This window comes from Urocitellus parryii, chromosome 4, assembly GCF_045843805.1.
Source record: "Urocitellus parryii isolate mUroPar1 chromosome 4, mUroPar1.hap1, whole genome shotgun sequence".
In the NCBI taxonomy this organism is placed as follows: domain Eukaryota; kingdom Metazoa; phylum Chordata; class Mammalia; order Rodentia; family Sciuridae; genus Urocitellus; species Urocitellus parryii.
The window spans coordinates 177,369,208-177,394,402 of NC_135534.1; positions in this window are offsets into that span (position 1 = coordinate 177,369,208).

Consider the following 25,195-nt stretch of genomic DNA (forward strand, 5'->3'; position numbering starts at 1 on the left):
CCACTGGCAGGACTGCTCCCCCCCAGTCCATCGGCTCAGGAAGGCCCAGCTTAGAAAAGCTCCACCTATCGCCTTGGCTGGTGGCCTTCCCTCCTGCCTTCCGCAGAACAAAATCTGCAGTGGGATTCACTCTCAGGGCCAAGCTCTCAAGTGCTGCTGTTTTTGTGAATCCCTCTGAGGGAGTCACAGCTTCTTCAGGGACTTACAGGTGCCTCTGAGCTAGACTTTCATGTCCTGCCTTGCTTTCAGTTATTTATTTACACATCTGGGATCCTTTATTACATCAAAAGACCTGGAGCACAGGACCCGTGGCTTCAATGTCCTTCTCCTTCATGAGCAAGGCGCATCCGGGCACTTGTGCCATGTTGGGAGAGTAATTGGATTGTGATCACTTGGCTAATTGTACCGTTTTTCCCCCTTGGGAGCAACTAGTGCAATAACATTGGTTTTTGTGTAAGTAGAAAGAATTTTTAAAATTATCTAGCAACATATCCAATTATTATTTTTTTTGCCTAAACAAAAAGAGCTTTGTAGATTTTGCTGCTTATGAGGTTGATAAATATGCATATGGAAAAATGTGATACATAAAAGCATATAGAATAAATTTAAAATCACTCAAGATACCATCTCCCAGAGGCAGCTACTGTTAACATTTCAGATAACAACCTTCCAGACATTTCTCTATAAATCTAGCTATGATTAATATATAACTTTACAAGAAGGTAGTAAAAAATGCAACATAAACCTGCAGAGAAATAAGTTCAAAGAATGTAACAGTTGAATAAAATCTGTTTTTTTTTTTTAAGGTAATCTGAAAGTGTCCTCTGATGTTCTCTGAAGAATTCAACTACCATTGAATATTTGCTTCAGAATGTTCTATCTGATTTTATTGAGATATAATTGACATATGATAAAATTTAATTTTAAAGTGTACGGTTCAGTGTTTTTTTAGTATACTCACAAAGTTTTGCAACTATCATCACAATATAATTCCAGAACATGTCTGTCACCCCAGAGTGAAACCCCATAACCTTCAAAAAGTCACTCCTGATTCCCTCCTCCCTGGCCCCTGATAAACACTAATCTCTGTGGATTTGCTTATTTGGGGGCATTTCATGTAAACGGAATTGTGTAATATAGTGTCTTTAGTGACCGGCATCTTTCATTCAGTTTAATGTTTCCAAGGTCCATCCACATTGGAGCCTATGTCAGTACTTTATTCCTTTTTATGAATGAATGGGATTGCATTGTATGCATACCACATTTTCTTTATCCACTAGTCAGTTGATGGACATTTGGATTTTTTTTTCTTTCTCCCTTTCTTCCCTTCTCCTTTCTTCCTTCTTTTCTTTTCTTTCTTTCTTTCCTCTTTTTTTAGGGTTCAATCCCAGGGCCACTTTACCACTGAGTCACATCCCCAGTTCTTTTTAATTTTGAGACAAGTCCTCAAGCATGTGATCCTCCTGCCTCAGCCTCCTGAGCCAGTGGGTCACAGGCTGACGTTCAGATTGTTCCTGTTGGTTGACTGTCGTGAACAATGCTGCTAGGAACATTAGTGTGAAGTTTTCATCAGAGCATGTGTTTTCACCTTTCTTGGGTATGCACCTATGAGTGAAATATCTGGATTATTTGGTGACTCTATATCTAGCTTTTGGGGGAAACTGCCAAACTATTTTCCAAAGTGACTGCACCATCTTATATTCCCATCAGCAAGGTCTAAGAGTTCTGCCTTCTCTAAACCCTCGACTACGCTCGCTATTGTCTTTCTTTCTGATTCTAGTCATCTAGTGGGTATGAGGTAAGATCTCATTGTGGTTTTTGATTTGCATTTTCCTAATGACTAATAATGTTGGGTAACTTTTCATGGGCTTATTGGCAATTTACATATCTTCTTTGGAAGAATGTCTTTTTCTCCCCCAAATCCTTGGTCCACTTTTTAATTGGGATATATTTCTTCTTATTGCTGAGTTTTAAAAGTTCCTTAAATATTTTGAACACTAGACATATAAGTTCCCTGGCTAGACTTACTTTCTTACTTTCTTGTTAGTGTTCTTTGAAGCACAGACACTTTTAATTTTGATGAAGTCCAATTTACCTTTTTATAAAAATTTTGTGTCAAGGCACATTTTTTTTAAAATATTTATTTATTTTTAGTTCTTGGCGGACACAACATCTCTGTTGGTATGTGGTGCTGAGGATCGAACCCGGGCCTCATGCATGCCAGGCGAGCGCGCTACCGCCTGAGCCACATCCCCAGCCCCTCAAGGCACATTTCCTGGTATGGCCTCATAGATTTGATAGTCCCAACTCTGCTGCAAACAGAGCTCACCCCTGTTCTTTAGGTTTCCCGGGTTCCTGCAAATGCTGGGATTTCTTATTACCCAAGTTTCTTCTGCATTTACTGTGATTGGCATGTCTTCACCATGCAAGGTGCTAAACCACTCCAAGATTCACCTTGACCTTGGCTTGAAACTTTCTCCAGCTTTGGCTTCAGGGATGGAGTCTCTTGGTTCCCCTCCATCTCTCTGCTCCTCTCTGACTCCTTCCTGGGCTCGTGGTCTTACTGAGTTTGCCATCCTTCCACTTTTCTCTCTCTCCTCTCTACTTGCAAGTGTCAACTTGTTAATCCTCTGATTCTCTCCTCTCTTTGGCTCCTTTGTGATGGAGCACAGTCATAACAAGAGTAGGTTTTGGAGTTAAGTAGTCCTGGACATTTACAAGCTGGGAAACTTAGAAGATTTTATTTATAGCTCTGGATCCTCAGGTCACTCCTCTATCCGATAAGGATAATGATAGGTGACATCCTAAGGCATGTTTGTGAAGCTTCAATGAGACACCCTGTGCCCATGAACAAGTAAGTACTCCAAAGGACCAGCCATGGTGGGGTTGGCCTGGCTTCAAACCCAACCTTTCCAAACCACGCTCACAATTTCATTCCAGACCAGATTTTTTCACTCTGCTACCTTGAGCCCTCCAATGTCCTCACTCTGGTGCCACCTCCCACCAGGCCTTGCTCAGGATGATGGCAACATGCCATGTGAGCCCAACAATACCAGAGCTTTTCATGCCCAGATTCTTGCTTTCTTTCATTGTGGGGTGTCATTCACCTGGTCCTACTAACTTTTCCTTCAAAATGTCCCTTTCCCAATCACCCTCCCGGACCCTGTCCTAGCTCTGTCTTTGTTGGATTCTGAGTCGAGTTACCCAAGTTGGGTTAGGGTTATGGTGATGTGACACACTCCCTTTCTGATACAAGGCTCACTCGTGGGAATTCTGAGATGGTTTTCTTTCTTTTCTCTCTCCCTATCTCAACAGACTTGTCTTCTGAGGCAAAGTTTCTCCTCTGCCAAGTCCTCAGACCTCATTTTCTGTCTCTGACTCACTGCACTGTGCCGTTTCCCTTATTCTAAAGCCTTGGGTGTGTGCTCGGATGTCCCTTCTCAATGTTGGCCTGGCTCCTACCTGAGTGTGCTCTTGGTCTCTGCAGAGTCTTCGCCCATCCCAGCCTCGACACGGATAACTAGTGGGATCTCTCTAAAGTCCAGCTCCAAGCCTGCCTCTCCACAGCCGAAAAAGCCTCAAGGGCTCTCCAGCGTTCACCTGTTTCTCCTTCACTTCTGTCCAGTGAGATTCGACTCCCCCCGCCAGGCCGTGGATCAATGGTGCTTTCTTGGGAGCCTTCCTTGATCTTGTTCAAAGAAAAGCACTGTTTCTTCTGCAACCACAAAGGATGTGCGCCATCCAGCAGGGAAGGCTCAAGCCTGTTCTTCCTATTATTAAAAGGCAGAGACAGTGTCTGACTTGGTGGGTGCTCAGCACCTCGATGCCATTCGGCAAACACGTGTTGATGAAGGGAATGGCTTTTCTTTGGGTTTATGGCTTTTGTCTCCCTCTCCAGCTGGGCAACTTGAAAGGCCCCTTCCAACTTACCCACCATGGATAGATCTTCCTGGAGGATGGCTTGGCTCCTCTGCTGCCAAACCCAATGCATGTTCACCTGAATTTTAACAAAGGAGCAGGAAGAAGCAAGGATTAGTGCAAGATCCTAATCACGCAGCAGAGACATCTGTTGGCACAGTGCACTTGGGTGAAATCCCCAGAGAGCCCACAAAAGCAGGTGGCTGATGATAGGGTTCCCACTGATAGGGTTCCCAGGGTCAGGTTGGGGAATATGGGCCTCTGGATCCTTCCTATCCGAAGAGCTGGAGCTAGTGTGTGAGATCTATGTGTCCTGATGTTCTCATTCTATAGGTGCAGGAGTTGAAGTTCAAGGAAGCTGCCAAGATCACCCGGCAAGTCAGGGCAGGGCTAAGAAGCTCAGGGATCTCCCTCCCAGGCCTGGCACTCCCATCTCCACCAGGCTGTGGGGTTTCCTAAGGATTGATATGATTTCTAGATGTTTCATTTCATGAACAGGAATTTTCTTAGAGTTGGATCAATAAGACCTTGAAACAGACATCTGTCTTTGAAATTCCAAGAGAAAAATCACTGATAGGGTGGGGGAGAGAAAGAGAGAGAGAAATATGAAGGAAGATGGAGACAGAGGATGAAATAGGAACAAAGAGCAGAGGGAGAGACAAGAAAAATAATCAGACCAAAAAAAGAAAGAAAAAAAGAGAGAATCAGAAAGAGACAGTGTGAGAGGGAGGAAGCGCAGATGAAATAAGCTACAGTAACAGAACCTTCTCTGGCTTCCTGCTCTTGCCTCTGAAGACCCCTGGGAAATGTTTCCAAGGTGAGTACAGCTGTAGCCCCTATGGGTCTCTGAGACCCACAGAATGTCATGGCCTCAGGGCCTTGGTCAAAAGGCTTTTGTTGGGGGGTGGGCCTTCAGTTTTCCAGGCCATGCATGGGCTACAGCAGCTACCTGAGGATGAGATGAGACTTTGAGAAAGTGTTGCTCGATCGGGTTTGCTGGGTGGGCAAAAAGAGCTCAGGAATGCAGAGACATCAGGAGCCCTGGCCCTGGCCTGAGGTCTGGCATCACTTGGCTGGCAGTCTTGGGAAAGTTTCACTCCAGATCTTGGACCAAGTGACCCCTAAGGTCCTTCTAGCTTTAAATTTCTGACTGCCTGAGCCTGTTGGGCCAAAAGAGAAAGAGTTCCATTCCTTCTTGGAAGGCTCACTTCCAACCACTGCTGTGGGCTCACATCTGCCATCAGGGATGTTAACAGAGAGGGCTTGTCCATCTGAGGAGACTAACTCCACCTATGAATTCCTCCAGGAAAGACATCTCCCGGGTGTAATGCTAAGGCATGGACATCGGAGCTGGAGTGGGTATGAGATCATCTTGTCTCCCACAGATGGGGGGACAGAGGCATGGAAAGTCATTACCAGAGCAGGAGCTAGGAAGTGGAATTTGGATCTGCTGGCTCCCAGAGTGAGAGGTGCATGCTAAAGGCCAGGGGCGGGGGGACATTGGGAGGACAAGACAGAGGTTACTTAGGCCGTGGGAACAGTCAAGGCCTCAGAAACATCCTCAGAATTTGAACTAGGTTGGTGCCTTTCCTCCCTTCTCTCCCCCTACTTTAAACGAGGTGCCTACTGAGAGCTGTTTGGACAGCCCCACCCCACAGCCCCAAGCTGACACAGAGGTGGCTGGCTGCTCACTTCCCCTTCATTTTCTAGCTCCTCTGTCTCAAAGTCTTGCCAGCAATCTGGACACTATGTTACAGGAAGCTGTTTCATGGCTGGCTTTGGGGGGTACGGGACAGTGGCTGAGAAGGGCAACAGAGGGATTGAATTAGGGAGAAGGAAGGGATATTAAGAAGGTGAAGCTCAGACACACAGACTGATCTAAATTACATATGAATATCAAGCAGTGGAGCTGATCCGTGGCTGTAGTTTTCATCATTTCTTCACTTGATCATTCATATTCTTTTTTTTTTTTTTCCCTAGTCAATGCTGTATTCACTCAGATCACTCAATACAATTTCACTCTATAAGTTCTTTTTTTTTTATTGTTGGTCGTTCAAAATATTACATAGTTCTTAATACATCATATTTCACCGTTTGATTCAAGTGGGTTATGAACTCCCAATTTTACCCCGTATACAGATTGCAGTATCACATCAGTTACCCTTCCATTGATTGACATATTGCCTTTCTCGTGTCTGATGTATTCTGCTGTCTGTCCTATTCTCTACTATCCCCCCTCCCCTCCCCTCCCCTCCCCTCCCCTTTTCTATCTCTACCCCCTCTACTGTAAATCATTTCTTCCATTTGTATTATCTTGTCTTACCCCTCCTTTCCTCTTATATGTCATTTTTGTATAACCCTGAGGATCGCCTTCCATTTCCATGCGATTTCCCTTCTCACTCCCTTTCCCTCCCACCTCTCATCCCTGTTTAATGTAAATCTTCTTCTCAAGCTCTTCGTCCCTACCCTGTCCTTGTTTACTCCCCTTATATCAAAGGAGTCATTTGGTATTTGTTTTTTAAAGATTGACTAGCTTCACTTAGCATAATCTGCTCTAATGCCATCCATTTCCCTCCAAATTCTATGATTTTGTCATTTTTTAATGCAGAGTAATACTCCATTGTGTATAAATGCCACATTTTTTTAATCCATTCATCTATTGAAGGGCATCTAGGCTGATTCCACAATCTTGCTATCGTGAATTGTGCTGCTATGAACATCAATGTAGCAGTGTCCCTGTAGCATGCTCTTTTTAGGTCTTTTGGGAATAGACCTAGAAGGGGAATAGCTGGGTCAAATGGTGGTTCCATTCCCAGCTTTCCAAGAAATCTCCATACTGCTTTCCAAATTGGCTGCACCAATTTGCAGCCCCACCAGCAATGAACAAGAGTGCCCTTTTCCCCGCATCCTCTCCAGCACTTACTGTTGTTTGACTTCCTAATGGCTGCCAGTCTTACTGGAGTGAGATGGTATCTTAGGGTAGTTTTGATTTGCATTTCTCTGACTGCTAGCGATGGTGAGCATTTTTTCATGTACTTATTGATTGATTGTATGTCCTCCTCTGAGAAGTGTCTGTTCAGGTCCTTGGCCCATTTATTGATTGGGTTATTTGTTATCTTATTGTCTAATTTTTTGAGTTCTTTGTATATTCTGGTTATTAGGGCTCTATCTGAAGTGTGTGGAGTAAAGATTTGTTCCCAGGATGTAGGCTCCCTGTTTATCTCTCTTATTGTTTCTTTTGCTGAGAAAAAACTTTTTAGTTTGAGTAAGTCCCATTTGTTGATTCTAGTTGTTAACTCTTGCGCTATGGGTGTCCTATTGAGGAATTTGGAGCCCGATCCCACAGTATGTAGATCATAACCAACTTTTTCTTCTATCAGATGCCGTGTCTCTGCTTTAATATCAAGCTCCTTGATCCATTTTTTTTAAAGAGAGAGTGAGAGAGGAGAGAGAGAGAGAGAGAATTTTTAATATTTATTTTTTAGTTCTCGGCGGACACAACATCTTTGTTGGTATGTGGTGCTGAGGATCGAACCCGGGCCGCACGCATGCCAGGCGAGCGCGCTACCGCTTGAGCCACATCCCCAGCCCTCCTTGATCCATTTTGAGTTAACTTTTGTGTAATGTCGAGAGATAGGGATTCAGATTCATTTTGATGCAAATGGATTTCCAGTTTTCCCAGCACCATTTGTTGAAGATGCTATCCTTCCTCCATTGCATGCTTTTAGCCCCTTTATCAAAAATAAGATAGTTGTAGTTTTGTGGATTGGTTACTGTGTCCTCTATTCTGTACCATTGGTCCACCAGCCTGTTTTGGTACCAGTACCATGCTGTTTTTGTTACTATTGCTCTGTAGTATAGTTTGAAGTCTGGTATCGCTATACCGCCTGATTCACACTTCCTGCTTAGCATTGTTTTTGCTATTCTGGGTCTTTTATTATTCCATATGAATTTCATGATTCTCTTATCTATTTCTACAAGAAATGCTGTTGGGATTTTGATTGGCATTGCATTGAACTTATAGAGAACTTTTGGTAATATCGCCATTTTGATGATGTTAGTTCTGCCTATCCATGAGCAGGGTATATTTTTCCATCTTCTAAGGTCTTCTTCTATATCTTTCTTTAGGGTTCTGTAATTTTCATTGTATAAATCTTTCACCTCTTTTGTTAGGTTGATTCCCAAGTATTTTATTTTTTGGGGGGATATTGTGAATGGAGTAGTTGTCCTCATTTCCATTTCAGAGGGTTTGTCGCTGATATACAGGAATGCCTTTGATTTATGCGTGTTGATCTTATATCCTGCCACTTTGCTGAATTCATTTATTAGCTCTAATAGCTTCTTTGTAGACCCTTTTGGGTCTGCTAGGTATAGAATCATATCATCTGCAAACAGTGGTAATTTAAGTTCTTCTTTTCCTATTTTTATGCCTTTAATTTCTTTCGTCTGTCTAATTGCTCTGGCCTCATATTCTTATTTATTTACTTTTGTGACCCACCAACCATTCACGGTGCCACGTTTAATAGTGGTGATGGTGGGGGTGGAGGTGAGTGGTAGGTGGTGGAGATGGTAGTGGCAGGTAGATAGGTGTTGTTGGTGGTGGTAGGGAGCATTTTGTTCTTGTGAAGTGATGATGCTGACGTATGAGGAGGTGGTGGGCTTGGGTGTTGGGTGGTGATGGGTGGTGTGTTGGTAGGTGTGTTTGTTTTGTTGGGTGGTTTTGATGTGTAGTGGCGATTGTGGTATTTTTAGTGATGGGAGTAACTGTGGTAGTGCTGATGTGGATATTGGTGGTGGTCTGGTTATTGTTATTGGGGGCTTAGGGATTTCTACCTGGACTGGGAAGGACAAGTAGCCATAAAAAGAAAAGAATCTCCATTAAGTTAATAGCCATGTTGGTTTATATGTACAAAACCTGATAATCGGATAGAGCCAAGCAACACACAATTGTGCCTATGCCAAATACTAGTTCAGCTACCTATGATCAGCCGTGACCTTGGGCAAATCATGAGCACTCTCTGTGCTGCAGTTTCCTCATGTGTAAGTTGGATAGAATAACAGCACTTGCTTGGAAGGGGTGTTGGGAGCACCAGAAGGCATAACATTTATGAAGATCTCAGGATAGCACCTGGCAGGAGACAAGTAGGCCATAAATACTCTCTCGTCCCTGGAACTTAGCTGCCATGGCTCACTGCCTGGTCACAGCTTCCCTCTGACCCTGCTCTTCTACCTACTGGAAACTTCAAGGCCCTGTTAGCACCTTTCCATTTCCACCATCTCTCAACCCCCTCCTGTCTTCGCCTCCTAATCAGCCCCCTTCCTCACACTCACACTGGCAACCCACCAGTTCTCTGAAGCCCAGTCCTGCTACCATGTCTGTTTCTATCTGGAATAAGAAGAAATGCTTATTTGAAAGTTGGCTGCTTTGGAACTTTTCTGAAGACACTCTGCAGAAGGCTTCATAGCAGACGGCATCTTTGTTTAAAGTAGCTTTGAGAAACTTGAAGTGAGGCAGGGGTTGGAGGCAGCTCTGGATAGGATGGTGGGAGAGCAGATAGTAGGCAGGGGAGGTCACTGCCATGCCTGGGGACTTCACACACATCCCTTTGAAATGCAGCCTCAGGTTTAGCATGTTGTGAAGGGTGCATTCCACTGCTGGTGAGACTATCAGCAGGGCTGATCACTAAGGATGCATTCCAACTCTCCCCTGGAGAGGGAGTAGTTGCAGTCCCATCTTAGCATCTTCATGCACCTGCAAAATGCAATGCAGGGTCCTTACTTTGGACTATGAGGCTCTTTGCAATCTGTCTCCTGCTCCTTCCATTCATCACCCACCAGGGCCACGGTGCTCTGCTCACTTGGGCTCCTGGCTCTGCTGACACCAAGCAAAATGAGTCATCACACCTGGCTTTGTACCTGCCTGTTCCCTGCGGGAATATGCACCCCACAGATATTCAGACCACCAGCTCCTTCACTTCCTGCCGTCCTTGCTCAAAGGTCACCTCTACAGAAAGGCCTTCCTGGACTGCCTAGCTTTGTCTCCTCACTTTGCTTAAATTTTCTTCATAGCACTGATCATTATCTGATGTCAAAGTATAATTTCCAGAGAGTCAGAAACATGACCCTTATACAAGATCTGGTGGGCTGAATCGGTGATTTATCCAACTCATTAGTGGAAGGATCTGCAAGATGACAGAGCCGGTTCAAAGCGGGTGAGAGAAGCAGAGGTGGTGATCAATGGGGAAAGAGGGCTGCATGAGATGCCAACTTGCGCACTAAATTGGTTAATGTCCTACAGGACTATAAAAACGCAACCTTTGGGGTTATCTTTTCTCCCAGACAGAAATCGTTTGCATCTCTGCAGGACAAAAATCACTTGTGCCCTATCAATCTTCTTTAAGTTAACAGTTCACTTCTTAGAGTCTGAGCCCTAATCAATACTAAATAGTAAGTCAACAAAGTTCCTCTCCTGTAGAAGCACAGACCAGAAGGCTTCCCCACAGCAGAAAACGGCTGTGTCTTCAACTTCCTGTATAGTGGCCTTGACTCTGAATAGCAGTTCCGATCTTGACATGTGGTTGATGTGATGAAAGAACGCATATTTAATTTTTAGTCATTTAAGTTAACATATTATTTATATAATATGATATGCAACAGAAATAATTTAATATTATATACACATAAATTATGGTATATGTAAATACATGGTTTATTATACTAAATATCTTAATTCATTTAATGAGTAAGTTAATAAATTAAATTCAGATGGCCAATATGGTTAGTGTCGACCGTATTTGACACCTCAGCTCTAGGTCAGATGACAAACAGGCACCCTGTTAGGCGATGCTGTAGCTAAAAAGGCTTTATTTTCACATTTTAAATAATTTTTCTTAACTTCGACATCACCTTCTATGTCTGTTTATTGTCTTTTGTCCGTAGTAGAAAGCAGGCCTTGTGATGGCTTTGTGTTTGGCACTCTGTTGGGCACTTAGAAGGGTCCCACAGCAGGTGCACGATCAATAATTGTTGAATGAATAAGTAAACATGAACTGGCTGGAGTCTTATCAGAAACCAAGGCAGCCGGAGACTCCCTGTGGTAACTTTGGCTGAAGAGCTTCAGAAGCACCGTGACCTTCTTTAGTTTCAAGTGGTTTTCTTATTCTGCAAAGTACTTCCTGCTGTTATCCACAGTCCTTCTCTGTTGCCCTGGCTGCAGTTAATGGTCCTCTGGGAAATGAGGTTCCTTGGGGCAGGGGAAGGTGAGGAGGCCTGGGGGTGGTGACAAACAGCTGGGGGTGAGGAGGACTGAAGTAGGTGCAGACAGGGCAGACAGAGGGGACTCCCAGAGAAGGGGGCTACTGCTTGGGGATCCTCAAACTGCCAGGGAGACCCTCAGACCTCTGGCCCTGGGGGTTAAGGACAAATGGACTGCAGTCAACCACTTAGATAGGTTGGGCCAACTGCAGTAGCCTGCACTCCTACGATTTCATGGTTTGACATGGCAAGTCCCCAGGACAGGGCCCTGGCCTTAGGAGGAATAGTCTAGGGGGTGGGGCCCACTCCTTGTGTATCATGCAGAGAGAAGGTACAGCTGAGGCCACCCACCAACCACTTTTCCCTGTCCTTAGAGAATGGGGCCCATGTTTAACGTCTGCTCAGAGAATTTACCAGGATCCACCAGGAGGCCCAGACTCACTGAGTGCAGAGGAGCCACGAGACAGACTCCCCTTTCCATGTCCCCTGCCGTGTCCCATCTGTCCCTCTCTCCTTGGCCTGGCCTGAGACAGCAAGCTGACTCTTACAATCACAGCACGTGACTTCTGTGCTGGGCCAGGCCTTCCAAGGGACAAGGCGGGGGGCACAAGCTCTTTTCACTCTGCATTTCTGGGCCACATAAAGTGTGGCCTGTCCCCTGAAGGTTGACATTTGGGAAGTGGCTCCTTGGCGGCCAAGGATGGCTGGGGATTGTCATTTGAAAGTTTTTCTCCTTCCCAAGTTGGCCATCAAGTGCCCCAGGCATGGCAGGCCATAAAACTGTAGCTCCCCTACTGTACTGGCTCCCTGAAGGCAGGATGTCAGAGATGAAGGGTCCCCAGTGCCTTGTGCAGAGGTAACCCTGGGCCTGGAGAGAGGAGGGGATTGTCCAAGGGCAGAGTGGACAGTGACAGGGCTAGACCCTGAACCAAGGTCTCCTGACTCCCACCATTGCATTGGCCTTCCATGGCCCCCGTATCACCCCACTGGAGTGAGGGGCTTGAGCAGTTACCCAACATGGGTCTTCCTGTGCCTGGGGCTGGAGAGGGCCCCCCGATTGCCATTTGTCTGTACTTCTCTGAGGCGCAGGCTGAATTCTCTCCCCCCACCCCTGAGTGTTCTCTGCTCTTCTCCCTTTCCATCCACCAGGGGCATCCTCCAACTCAGGGTTGGGAGGGCCTGGAAAACTGTGCAATCCTCATTTTACAGCTGGAGAAGCCACCGCCCAGAGAGGGGAAAGTGCTGCACTTGGCCACCAGGCGGGTTGGGGCAGAGCTAGACTGGACCCTCAAGGCTCCCGGCCAGCCAGAGGGTTTCCAGGGTGGTTATCTTATCTGTCACATCTTGTCTCAGCTCCTTAGGGATGAGGGGGCTGGAAAGCAGCACCTGATGGGATCTACAATCGACTCTGAAGCACTCTTGGTTTGTCCTGTGTGTCACATTAAAGAAACCCTCTCCTGATCCACCCATCATCCAAGCCCAGAGCGGAGCCCATCCCCCTCCTCCAGGCCAGCCACCCCTCTTTGCTGGTCCTGCTGTCTGTGTGGGAAGCACATAGTTTAGAGCGAGACGCTCCTCTGGGGAGGAAACTCACTGGGCTTATGATCTTGGAACTAGACAGCCTGTTCAGGATAGGTCCTTTGGGATTTTAGGGAGCTCTCTAGAAGAGGGAGAAAAGGACTTGAGATGAGAGCCAGGCAAAGGCCCAGAGGTAATGGGTGGGGCCTCGTGTTGCCCCAGTAGAGGGGAGGGTTTATTTGGGGCCTCCTTCTACAGGGAGTCTTCCAGGCTTGACTTTGGGATTCCTATAGCAAAGGCGAAACTCAGAAGGCACTCGTTCACTCAGGCATGTGTGGTCAAGAGGTTTTTTTTTTTGTTGTTGTTTGTTTGTTTTTTAAAGAGAGAGCGAGATAGGGGGAGAGAGAGAGAGAGAGAGAATTTTTTAATACTTATTTTTTAGTTCTTGGCGGACACAACATCTTTGTTGGTATGTGGCGCTGAGGATCGAACCCGGGCCGCACGCATGCCAGGGGAGCGCTTGAGCCACATCCCCAGCCCAAGAGGTTTTCAGTTTTTTTTTTTTTTTTTCCCAGAAACACAGCTCAAAGAAGCCTAGGCCAAGGGACAGGGGAGGTCTTGGGAAGACACTGGACTTCCTGTGCCCTAAATCAAGAGAAGACCTTTCTCATGTCAAGGAATCATGTTCCTATTGATGAAAGCAGACAAGTGGTGCCTCCTTTCTTCCACCTTTGTAGCCGTGTGCCTTAGCCTTGTTCTCTCACCTTCTCCCACCTTGGGGACACGGGGCTGACCACTCTCCAGTGTCCCATAGCTCAGAGCTTTGCCCCAAGGTGGCTCCATTTTCACTGGGTCCATCTGGGAAAACCCCTAGAAGAACAGGAAGCAGTGTCAGGGCGCCTCTCTCCAGGAGCCCGCTCTAGTAGATGGATAGATGCTTGTTGGTGTCTCCTCCAAACCATGCCCCTGTGGGGGCTGAGCTGTGAGCGGCCTGGGACTCAGGGTGAGGAGCAAAGCAGAAGGCAGGAAGCTCTTTGGGCCCAGAAGGGAGACAGTCAGGATGCTCTGGGGTGAGAGTGGCTTTAGAGTTGGGGAGACAAAGCCAATGTGCAAGGGTGATGGGGCTCTTGAATAAGGAGACAGAGCAGATCACTCAAGGGTGATGGGGCTCTTGAATAAGGCTCCGGAGCATCTGATGGGATCTGGAGTCAAAAGGGGCTACAGAAGACAGGGATGTGACATTGTCAGATTTGTCCAATTCTGTCCTACAGAGCCGAGTGCTATGTCTGGCATAGAGAGAGCTCTGTTCCCCTTGAACGCTAACTCCTCATTTCCCCTCCCTGCCCTGGCAACTACGATTCTTCTTTCTGTCTGTATGAATTTGACTGCTGTATATACTTAAATTTAAGTAGAATCACATAGTATTTTCTTTTTTTGGTACTGAAGGTTGAACCCAGGGTGCTCTACCCCGGAGCCACATCCCCACCCCTTTTTATTTTATTTGGAGACAGGGTCTTGCTAAGTTGCTGAGGCTGGCCATGAACTTGTAATCTCCTACCTCAATTTCTCAAAGTGCCAGGATTGCAGGCATGGAACTCCATGTCCATCTTAGTACTTACTATTTTGTGACTGGCTTATTTCATTTAGCAGAACATCCCCAAGGTGCATCCATGTTGTAGCATGTGACATTTACATGTGTCCCACATTCTGCTCATCCTTTCATTCCTCAATGGGCATTTGAGTTGTTTCTAGCTATTGTGAACAGTACTGCTATGACCCTGGGTGTAAAGGTATCTCTTTGGGACCTTGGTTTTGTTTCTTTTGGGTGTCCCCTAAAGTAGAATTGCTACTATATTTAATTTTTTTTTGAAGAACTACCATATTGTTTCCTGCAGCAACCATGTCATTTTAAAGTCTCATCAACAGTGTGCCCAGGTTCCAGTTCTTCCAGATGCTCTGTTTAGTAGGCACCTTAATGGGTGTAAGGTTTTCTGCATACATGTTTTAAAAGAAAAGCATCATCTCACCTCTGATGGCAGCCTTGACTTTATCCTCAGAGCCTCGGGGCTTCCAGAGCCTCTGTCGTGGAGCACCCCAGCTGGACGCGGCCTGCTGTAGGTCTGCAGGCATGGCCTCCCCTCTTGCTCCCCTTCTCTCATCTTGCTCTCACAGCCTCAAGAGCTGATGGGTGGACACACAGGCCTGCTGGGACATACAGCCAAAGGAAACCCCTCTCTTCCAGAGTCAGAGCCTTTTGCTCAGAGGATGGGACAGTTCTCCCACCTGGGCACGCCCAGAAGGCAGCTCTGAGAGGTGGGGGTGGAGGGTGTCTCAAGCTGCAGGGGGTCAAGGTGGAGAGGACTTTGCAGGTGAAAGGAAATGGCTTTAGATAGCAGAAGGCCACACCTGAGCAAAGGCCTGAGTTGGGGATCTTTGAATGAGCCTTTGTCAAGGCGTGTGTGAGTCCGCTGTTTGTCACTGTGATAAATGCCTGGGATGGTCAACTAGGAAAGAGGAAAGGGTTTTGTTGGCTCATAGTTTTGGAGCTTTCGGGCCATGGTTGGTTGTCTCCATGGCTTTGGGCCAGTGACGAGGCAGCACATCATGTTGGGAGCATTCGGCAGATCGAGAAGCTGCTTACCTCAAGGCCAGGCACAAAAGATAGAGACAGAAAGGGGCCAGGGTCCCCCTGTCCCCCAAGGGCAAGCCCCCAGTGACGTGAGACCTCTCACCAGGCCCACTTCTTAAAGGTTCTACCACTTCTCACTGGCACCAAGCTGAGGACTCCGGGCTTTGGGAACATTCCAGGTCCAAACTATAGCAAAAGAGCTTTCCTCCTGCTGATTCTATAAGCAGGTCTGAGGGATTCCAGTGGCTCAGGACATAACCAGGCCCTGCACATCCCACCAGCTACATCGCACCTTCTTCTAGGCTGGGGAGCCCTACCTTCTGGCTCCGCCTCCAGCCCGGCAGGCTGCCCCCTCTTTCTCGAAATACTGTCCCTGGCTCCTTGTCACCTGGCTCTCTTGATTTTTCTCCTCTTCGCAGGCTGTTCCTCTGTGTCTTCTCCCAGCTCCGAAGTGTTTCTGAGGAGGCGGCCTTGGAAGCCTTCTGTGTGGGATGTCCTCGTGCAAACCTGCTGTCAAGATCCCAGGGAAGAGCCCTCAGGTCAGCGGCTGAAGGCGACACCAGTCCTGTGACATGGGCTTGGTTGCTGGTGCCCCCGGAGGAGGACCCTTGCTTGCTTTTCCTGGGTAAAGCAGCCCCTGCTCCTTTCTGGCTGAGCTGAATTGGTTCAAGCTGTCAAAGGCACCTGGGCATTCAAGGGACAGTATCCAGTGGCATCAGGAAGATGTCAGGGGTCCTTCTTGCATCTGGTCTTGGGATGGAGACAGAGCAGAGCCCATGTATTCCTGCACAGGAAGAGGAGAGGCAAAAGTGGGAAGAGGCAGCCCCGTCACCATGACAGGCCTTGGGTGAGAAGGGCCCTTCGAGGAGAGTCTTGGGTAAACTCATCAGCCTCGAGGGGGCAATGAGCCGTGTGATCCCCACATGGAGCAAACCAAGGGCGATACGTTCTTGGGGGGCAGCAGAGGTGCAGACAAGGGTTTTAGGATCAGAGGAAGGTGTTTATTCCTACTTGGGAATGAAGGCATGCCAAGACTGCGTGGTTAGAGCGGAGTTTGATGTACTCCTTGGAGGGCAGGAGCAGACGCGAGGCGGAAATAGAACTAGGGAAGAGAGTGAGTGAAATCCCAGGGACTGGAATATTCGTGGTCTGTCCAGGAAATGGCAGATGGTCCAGGGTGGCTGGAAGCTTTTAGTGATAGGGAGCCAGAGAAAGTTCTTGAGGAGTGGAGTGATGGCATTGACAGTGTGTGGTGACTGACAAGTTGCTTCTTGTGGCAGTATGGGGACTGTCATTAGCTGCACGGGTTCTGCAGGTAAAGTGAAATCAAGTCAGTGTGGACTTAGGAGCAATGACTCCTGGGCTGGGGAGGTGGGAGGAAGTCTAAGCTTTTGGAAAGTAGTTGCTTGAGGCACCAACGCAGCCCCTGTTAGCTGATCTTCAATCTTTCTAGAGATGCCATTTCAGCCTAGTTTCCTGGGGCTTGAACAACTAAATATTTGATGTTTTTTTAAAAATTATATTGGAAAAAATCTCAAACGGGGTAGAGAAAGATATTATTTCAAGCTTCCTTTTGGCTCCATGTCGGCTTGTGTATCTAGCCCCTGGGGAGGCTGAGAAAAGACCCAGATGGAAGAGTGGGTCAGCTGGGGGAGGGGGTGACACAGGGTTTCAGGACAGGTGGAGGCCGAGGCTCATGGTGGCTTGCCAGTGGAGATACCTGGCAGACTGTTGTGTCTATGAACTCGAAGCTTCAGATAGAGGTTTGGGAGTGTATTAGACAGTGCTCAGCAAAAAGGCAATTTATGGACTTGTGAGTGAAAAGCCCAGGGGTAGGTGGGTCCAGACTTCACACTGGACGTAGAGGTTCCCGTGATGCTCAGTGATGCCACATGGTCTGTCTGTCCACATCTCAGTTCTGTTGGTCTCTGACTTCATTCTGCATATAGGCTCTCTCCACCAGACAGGGTTAGTGTGTCCAGTGGATAGAGGCTATTCTGCCTCTCTTTCAGCAGCAAAGTCCTGGGACAATTCTGATTGGCCTTGGATTTGGGTATGGATAGAAGAAATCCAGTCCTGAGGCCTGGGAAGGGCAGCCATTGTGATTGGTAGTTCCACTGTGGCCGTGGGAAAGGGGACAAGACCAATGGCCCAGAGAGGAAGGGAGTGTCATCCTGGGAATGCACACTGGGTCAGGAAACAGCCTGGCTTGCTCTGGGTCAAGGTTGTCTTCATTGCCAAGTGTGAATCTGCAGCTAGAGGAGTGGATGGGGTCGCCTAGGGAAGAGTACAGAGAGTTGAAGGGAGAGGACTGAGGCTCATCCTGCCCAGGTTCAGGGTGAGGGCACAGGTGGAAGACTAGGCAGAGTGTTCCAGGAGCTCAGAGAGTCAGGGAGGGTCCAGGTCATCCAGGCTCCAGGAAGAAACATACAAGGAGGAAATGAAGATGTGACGCACTGCAGAGAGCTCCAGGGGTATGGTCATAGGAAAGTGTCCGAGGCTTAGCTTAGCAATTAAGTCTTTAGCAAGCTCAGGAAAAGCCAGGGGAGAGTGGAATGGAAGCCGCTCGGATGGGGCTATGAAAGATATGGGAGAGTGTCAGGGCTGGAGATTTTGTTGAAGCTCCATTTTTGTCTCAGTGGGGGAGATGCCTGTGTTAACGTGTGCTAATGCTGGAGGGAAACCTGGGTTTGATCCTCAGCACCAAAAAGAGACGGGCAGGGCCAGACTCAAGGACAGCAGGGATAGGATTACCTTTAGCTTCCAAAGATCCTGCCATGCACAGCTACCTGACAGGCAGAGCACAGGGTCCATCTCCTGTAATTGTTTTGGTCACTTCATGTCATGTGCTTTTCCCCTTTGCAATGTGGCATTCATATTTACCTTTTAAAATTAGGTTGTAAGTCACTCAGGTGGCACCTGCGTTCGATAAAACAAAATGCGAACAACTCTGAAAGGAATTTTTAAAAAAATGAAAATTGAAAGTCTTCTCCGTCTTCTCCTAGCCTGTCTTCCTAGAGGTAACTGCTTTTGATCGTTTTCTTGGGAATTCTTCCAAAAATTTTTAATGCATAGACAAGTGTGTATGTGCATGTATTTTAAAATAGACAAGTGGGATTCTACTGTGCATACTGTTCAGCACCTTTCTTCTTCACTCGGTGCTGTATCTTGGAGCTACTTCCTTATTAGCATATATAGAGATAGCTCATTCCCTTTCAAGAACAGGGTGGTGTGCTCTTGTGGGGACGGACCAGAGTTTGTTGCACCAAGTCTTTACCATGTGGACTTTGTGCTGCTTCCAATCTAATGCCATTAAAAATGACATTTCAGGACCGAGGATGTAGTTCAATGATAGAGGGCTTGCCTCGCATGCACAAGGACCTGGGTTTATCCTCAGCACCTAAAAAAAAAAAAAAAATACTCAATATATCTTTTAATACATTCATTTTTTGTGCACAGATGGAATTATTTTTGTACATTAAATTCTTAGGAATGGAATTATTGGCGTTAAAGAGTATATATAGATGGTCCCCAAGCGACGATGATTTCACTTAATGATTTTTCCACATTACCATGGTATGAAAGTGATACCCACTCAGTAAAAACCATACCCTGGAATTTGAATTTTGATCTCTTCCTGGGCTAGTGACAATGGTACTGTATTTGAGATGTTAGGCAGAGGTCTGGAGCTGCAGCTTCTGATCAGCCACAGATCAGGAAGCAAAATGACTGATACACCTCAGTGTACGGTGTTATTCTGCTATGGTGTTCAGAAGGTGAGGAGTATTAGGTGCAGTGTGTGTGTGTGTGTGTGTGTGTGTGTGTGTGTGTGTGGTGCTGGGGATTGAACCTGGGGCCTTGTGCATGTGAGGCAAGCACTCTACCAACTGAGCTATATCCCCAGCCCTAGGTGCATTTTTAAATTTTTTTTTCTATTTTCAATTTACAATGGATTTATTGAGACATTAATGTTCATCGTTAGTCAAGGAGCAACTCTATTTAAAAGTTTGATGGATAATGCTAAATTATTCAAAGAAGTCACAAAAATGATAATGATTGTAGAACTTGGGTAGGAAATATACAGCTGTTTGTCATATTACTGGCTTTTAAAAAAATATACGCTTGGATATACCTGCTCAGCAAGCCACAATATTTACAATTCCACGAGCAGTCAATAGGCATGCCCATTTTACCAACAGGACATTTAAAAAAGTTTTGATCTTAGTCCATACAAAGGGTGGAAAATGGTACAGCCTTCTAGTTTAATTGCATGTATTTAATCCTGAGGGTGGCTGCTCATTTTTTTTTCAATGACTCTTTTTCTATTTCTATTGAGTTATACTTTTTTTGAAAGTTTTATTTTGTGCTACTAGGGATTGAAGCCAGCTGCACTCTACTACTGAGCTACATTCCCAGCTCTTTTTATTTCTTATTTTGAGACAGGGTCTTGCTAAGTTACCAAGGCTGGCTTCAAATTTGCAATCCTCCTGCCTCAGCCTCCTGAGTTGCTGGGATTGCAGATGTGCACCACCACCCCTGGCAAGATATTCTTAATGCCTACAGAATATTTCATTGTATGCTTGTGCCTTAATTTACTTGTTAGTTATTTACATGGCTTCTGAGCAACCGTGAATATCTTTTTATACATGAGTTTTCTTTCTCTTCTCCTTTTTGACTTTCTTCTTGAATGTACCATTCCAGAAGATGAATTGCTCGGTCAATGGTGTGAGCCCGAATATGACCTCCATACATATTGTCAAATTGCTTTCTCAAGGGACAGTACACTATACAGTGTCCCCGGTTTTATTATACTCTTATCAGCATTAGTAATAAAAAAGTGCTTTTTGCTAAAAATAAATAAAGTCTTTGTTTCATTTGTATTTCTTTTATTACCATCGAGGTTGAATGTTCTAGTATATATTTGCTTAACAACTGTTTTTTCACATTTTCCCTGCTCATTTGATTGATAGCTCGTCCTTATACAAAGGAAATAAGATATTGTCTTATCTGGGAAGCTTCTATCTCTTCAGGCCCTGTGACCTTCTGGGAGATTATTGACGGATACAACGCTATCAAAGTTAACCACTTACATAAGAAGGGGGGGGGAGGGTGTGATTAGACTTGGGCAATGTGGAGTGAAAAGATGGGAGAACCGAATGAAGAGGACTCTAGTCCACAGAGTGTAGGAAGGAGGTGGAAATTCCTGGGCTCCGGGTTCTCCATCTCCCAGCTTCAGCCGGAAACCCTGGCAACCAGTGCAGCCTCTGGCACAGGATCCCCACTAGGGGAGGCCTTCTCCTGAGGCCAGTCCTGCAGGGCAGAAAAGAGGCTAGGAAGAGGGAGGACTTTGTCTAGCAATTATTGAGCACCATCCTCTTCTTTAGCCAGACAGCCGTTTAGTTTCATTATGGTTAATCGATCTCTGTTAATTAATTTGACATCTAGATTTATTTAGCCATTTCTAGTAACTAATTTGACATCTAGATATACTGCTGTTTTGATTTGTACTTCTTTTGCTAGTAACGTTTACATATAGGGAGAATCGACATTCCCTATGTGGGTACGTGTCTACACTTGCAGGAATGCGTAACTGCCTGGTACACAACCAGACCATTTTACCTGACTCTTGAGACCTGTGGTGCGTGTGGATGTGTGCATGTATTCACTTTTTTTCTGGGGAATTGACTGTTCATATTCACATTTTTTTTCTTTTGGATGTAAATGTTTCTATTGATTTCCAAATAATCTTCATAGATTAAAGTTATCAGTCTTTGTCAGACTTTTTTTTTTTCCACAAAGGACTTATCATTTGATATTTACCTTTGATTTTGTTTAATTTTTCAATTTATAATTGAAATGCATACAGGTTAAGTGTAAGTTTGATGACTTTTGACAAACACGTGTAATCCTGTAACCACATTTCTATCCCAATATATATAATATTTCTATTATTCTAGAAAGTTCCCTGCCCACCCCCCAGTCAATCCTCATCCTTCCCTGCTCTACCAGAAGCAACCATTACCTTGATTCCTATCCCTGTAGATCAGTCTTTCCTGTTTTAGTATTTCATGTCAATTGTAAAGCTTGGGCTTTTCTGTGTGTGGCTTCTCTCCCTTAACAAATGTGTTTGGGATTTAACCTTGACCTTACTGTTGATACACTCTTCCTTTTTCTTGCTTAGTAATATTCCACTATATGAACATAAAAGCATAACACTGCTTATTCATTCTTTTGTTTGTTGACATTTGGGGTATTTCTAGGACTTAGGTCTCATGAATAATGCTCTGGTACAAAACTTTTTGTGGACATATGTCTTTATTTTTCTTGGATAAATACCTAAGAATGGAATGGCTAGATTAGATGGCAAGTGTATGTTTAACGTTTTTAGAAATTGCCATTCTGTTTTCCAAAAAGTACACAATATGCCATTTTACAAAACTCCCACCAGCAGTGTGCAAGGGCCCAGTTTCTCCGTAGCTTGCCAACACATGGTGCTGTGTGTTTTTAAATTTTAGTCACTCTCGTGGGCTGTCGTGGCATGTCACTGCAATGATAATTCTCATTTCTCTGAAGACTCAGGACATTGAACGCTGTTTTCTTGTGCTTATGAGTTGTTCATATTATGGTGTATTTAATGGTAAGGCATAAATTTTATGTAGTCAAACTCATTAAGCTTTTGTTATGAATTTTATCACTTTTATGCTAAGAAATACTTCTTAATACCAAAATTTGGTATTATTGTTACCCAATTTAATATTTGGTAAATATTTTTACGTACATTGCCTTTTAACATTCTATTGGTTAAACTCTTAAATATTATACTCTTTAACTATATAGATATATTTTTAGTACCAGGGATTGAACCCAGGGGCACTTAACCACTGAGACACATCCTCAGCCTTTTTATTTTTTATTTTGAAACAGAGTCTTGCTTAGGGCCTTGCTAAGTTGCTGAGGTTGGCCTTAAACTTGCAATTCTTCTGCCTCAGCCTCCCAGGTTGCTGGAACTACAGGTGTGTGCTACTGAGCCTGGCCTATATTTTGTTTTCAATTGTTATAAAACTATCTGTCCCGATGTAATCAGACAACTGAACTAACTGTATCTTGACTAGTCACTTTCTCCTTTCGTCACTTACTTGATCTATATTTATCTTTCTTTTTTTTTTTTTAGTTGTATTTGGACACAATACCTTTATTTTATTTATTTACTTTTATGTGGTGCTGAGGATCGAACCCAGCACACCTCACACGTGCTAGGCCAGTGCTCTACCACTGAGCCACAACCCCAGCTCCCCCCTCCATCTATATTTATCTGAAACCAACTTTTACATATAATTGGATCGATTTCTGTGCCATTGTTATGGTTGTTTAGAGTTTATCAAGTTGGCATGCCTACCTTTATTACTCTCTACATTTTCAAAAAGCTCCTAGTTATCCCAGCCCACTTAGTTGTCTAATCTAACCCTAGTAGACTGAATAAGGACCCTTCAAAGATGTCCACATCCTAGTCCTTGGAACCTATGAATAAGCTAGCTACCTTGCATGACAAAAGGGACTTCACTAATTTAAGGATCGTGAGATGGGAACAGTATCCTGGGTTATCGGGGTGGGCCTGATAAAATAATAAGGTCCTCAATGAGCGGGAGACAGGAGGCCAGGAGTAGCAGGGAGAGATGAGGATGTCAAGGTTGGGGTCAGGTGGCTACCAGCCAAGGAATACAGGCAGCCTCTAGAAGCCCCAAGAGGCAGGAACAGATTCTCCCTGGAGCCTCCGGAAGGAACCAGCCCTGCCAACCCCTAGATCTTAGCTCCTTAAGACTCATCTCAGATTTCTGACCCTCCATTTCTGTAGGAGAACAAATCTGTGTTGTTTGAAGCCCCTGGGTGTGTTGAAATACGTTAGAGTAGCCATAGGAAACTAATATACTAACTTAAAATTGCTTTTTAAAAATGAAGTTCTGAATGCTGTGCTGCTGTGATTTTGATTGGAATCAAGAGAGGATTTAATTTGGGAAGAACTGACATTTTTACACTGTTCATTCTTGCTATCTAGACTTCTCCAGAACGTGTCCCCACATTACCTCCCTGATTATTTCTGCTCCTTGCCTACCGTTGGGATTGGGCTCCTCCCAGGAGGACCTGAGGCCAAGGTTTGAGGGGCTTTGTTGGAAGGTGATGTCAGAAAACAGGTAGGAGAGTGGGAAAGGGAGTGGGGGAAAGAAGTTAAGAAAGCAGAGGTGATCCAGCCAGTGCCCGATGTGGGTGACTGGCATTTCTTCTCACTGGGGAATTCTGGGGACTTGCATAGAGCATGTACCTCAGGGTTATCCGAATCCTCCCTGGGGAACAAATGCATCACCTGAGCATTGGGAGTGGAGGGACATGGGGTGCAGAAAACACCATCAGAACCAGCGACTTCATCAGGTGAGCCTTATCTGTAACCACCGGGTGCATGGGCAACTCACGTCTCTGTGCAGGGTCCCGGGGCCCCCAAATTTCCTGCCTATTTGCAAGGAGATGATGTCACCAAAGAAGATAAAGTTGGTCTAACTCTTCAGAGGATGTGGCAGCCAGAACAGCTCCCCAGAGGAGGAGGGCTGCCCGCCAGTCATCCACGTGGGCGATCCTTCACCCTGGCCACTGTGGTGTACCCCGATCTCCAGGCAGCTCCTGCCTGCCGGAGCCTATTGGCAGGTCACAGGTGTCAGGCAATTAGAAGTGTCATCCCAGCAGTTCCAAAGGATGGCTGATCGAGGTTGGCGTGCAGGTACCCAGATCCTTGCTCCTGAAAGGTTGGGGATAGAGAACTTGGAGATATCAGCTGCTGGAGTTCCCCAGGGAGTGGAAGTTGGCATCACACCCTTATTGGCTGCCTTCCTGAGCTAGTCAGCTTTCTGTCACTACCCCAGTTACCTGAGAACACCAACTTAAAAAGAGAAAATGTTTGTTCTGGCTCACAGTTTTGGAGGTTCCAGTCTGTGATTGGTCGGCCGGGCAGCACAGCATGGCAGAGGCACGTGGGGCAGCCAAGCCCTCAGCCCATGGCCAGGAAGCAAAGAAGAAGAGGAGGAGGATGGGCCTGGGTCTCACTGTCCCCAACCCTAAGACCTCCCAGCAGGCCCCACCTCTGCAGGTTTCCACCATCTCTTGTGTCTCCCCGGGGACCAAGCCTTTAACTGTGGACCTCTGGGGGACATTAAGGTCCAAATGACAGCATTTCCCTGCCCTGCCTCACAGCCCCCTCCTCATGAGGCATTTCCTGGGCTCAGCTCCTGCATAAATACTTATACCCAAATTCTTATGGTCAACTTCTAGGGGACCCCAAACCCAGATAACATGCAATGGCCCAAGATGGCCAGAGCAGTGAGGAGGAGGTATTTTGGGCACCGTGGGGCTGAGAGACAGCCTTTGAGGCAGGGTGTGAGCTGAAGTTCTCCATCTTGGTTCTTACCTTGGGTTCCTGTGGTTCCCGCTGTTCCTTCTGCCTGGATGACTGGTCACCACGGTTACTGCTTGGGGTCTGACCCTGAGACCGGGGTCTTAATAGTGGCTCTGGCCCCTGACCAAAGCCCTCTGAGCTCCTGAGAGGAGGGAGAGCGTCTTTTGGAAGTTGGTTTGCTCCGTTTCACAGAGGTAGCAGGATCGGAGGCCGCCCGGGTTTCATTTGGGTAGGAGAGCTGAGAGCTAAGGCTTCTCCATTCGGGAGAATTTTGTGCATTCCCAGGAGGGAGGAACGTCGGGCCAGATTGAGCTGGGGCTTCCAGGAGGACATTCTGCGGGGCCCTCCCTGGTAACCATGGGGATGGAAGGGAGTGGGATCCACATCCCATAAAAACGTGGGCGGCTGGATTGCAAGATGAAAGGCCTGCAGATACC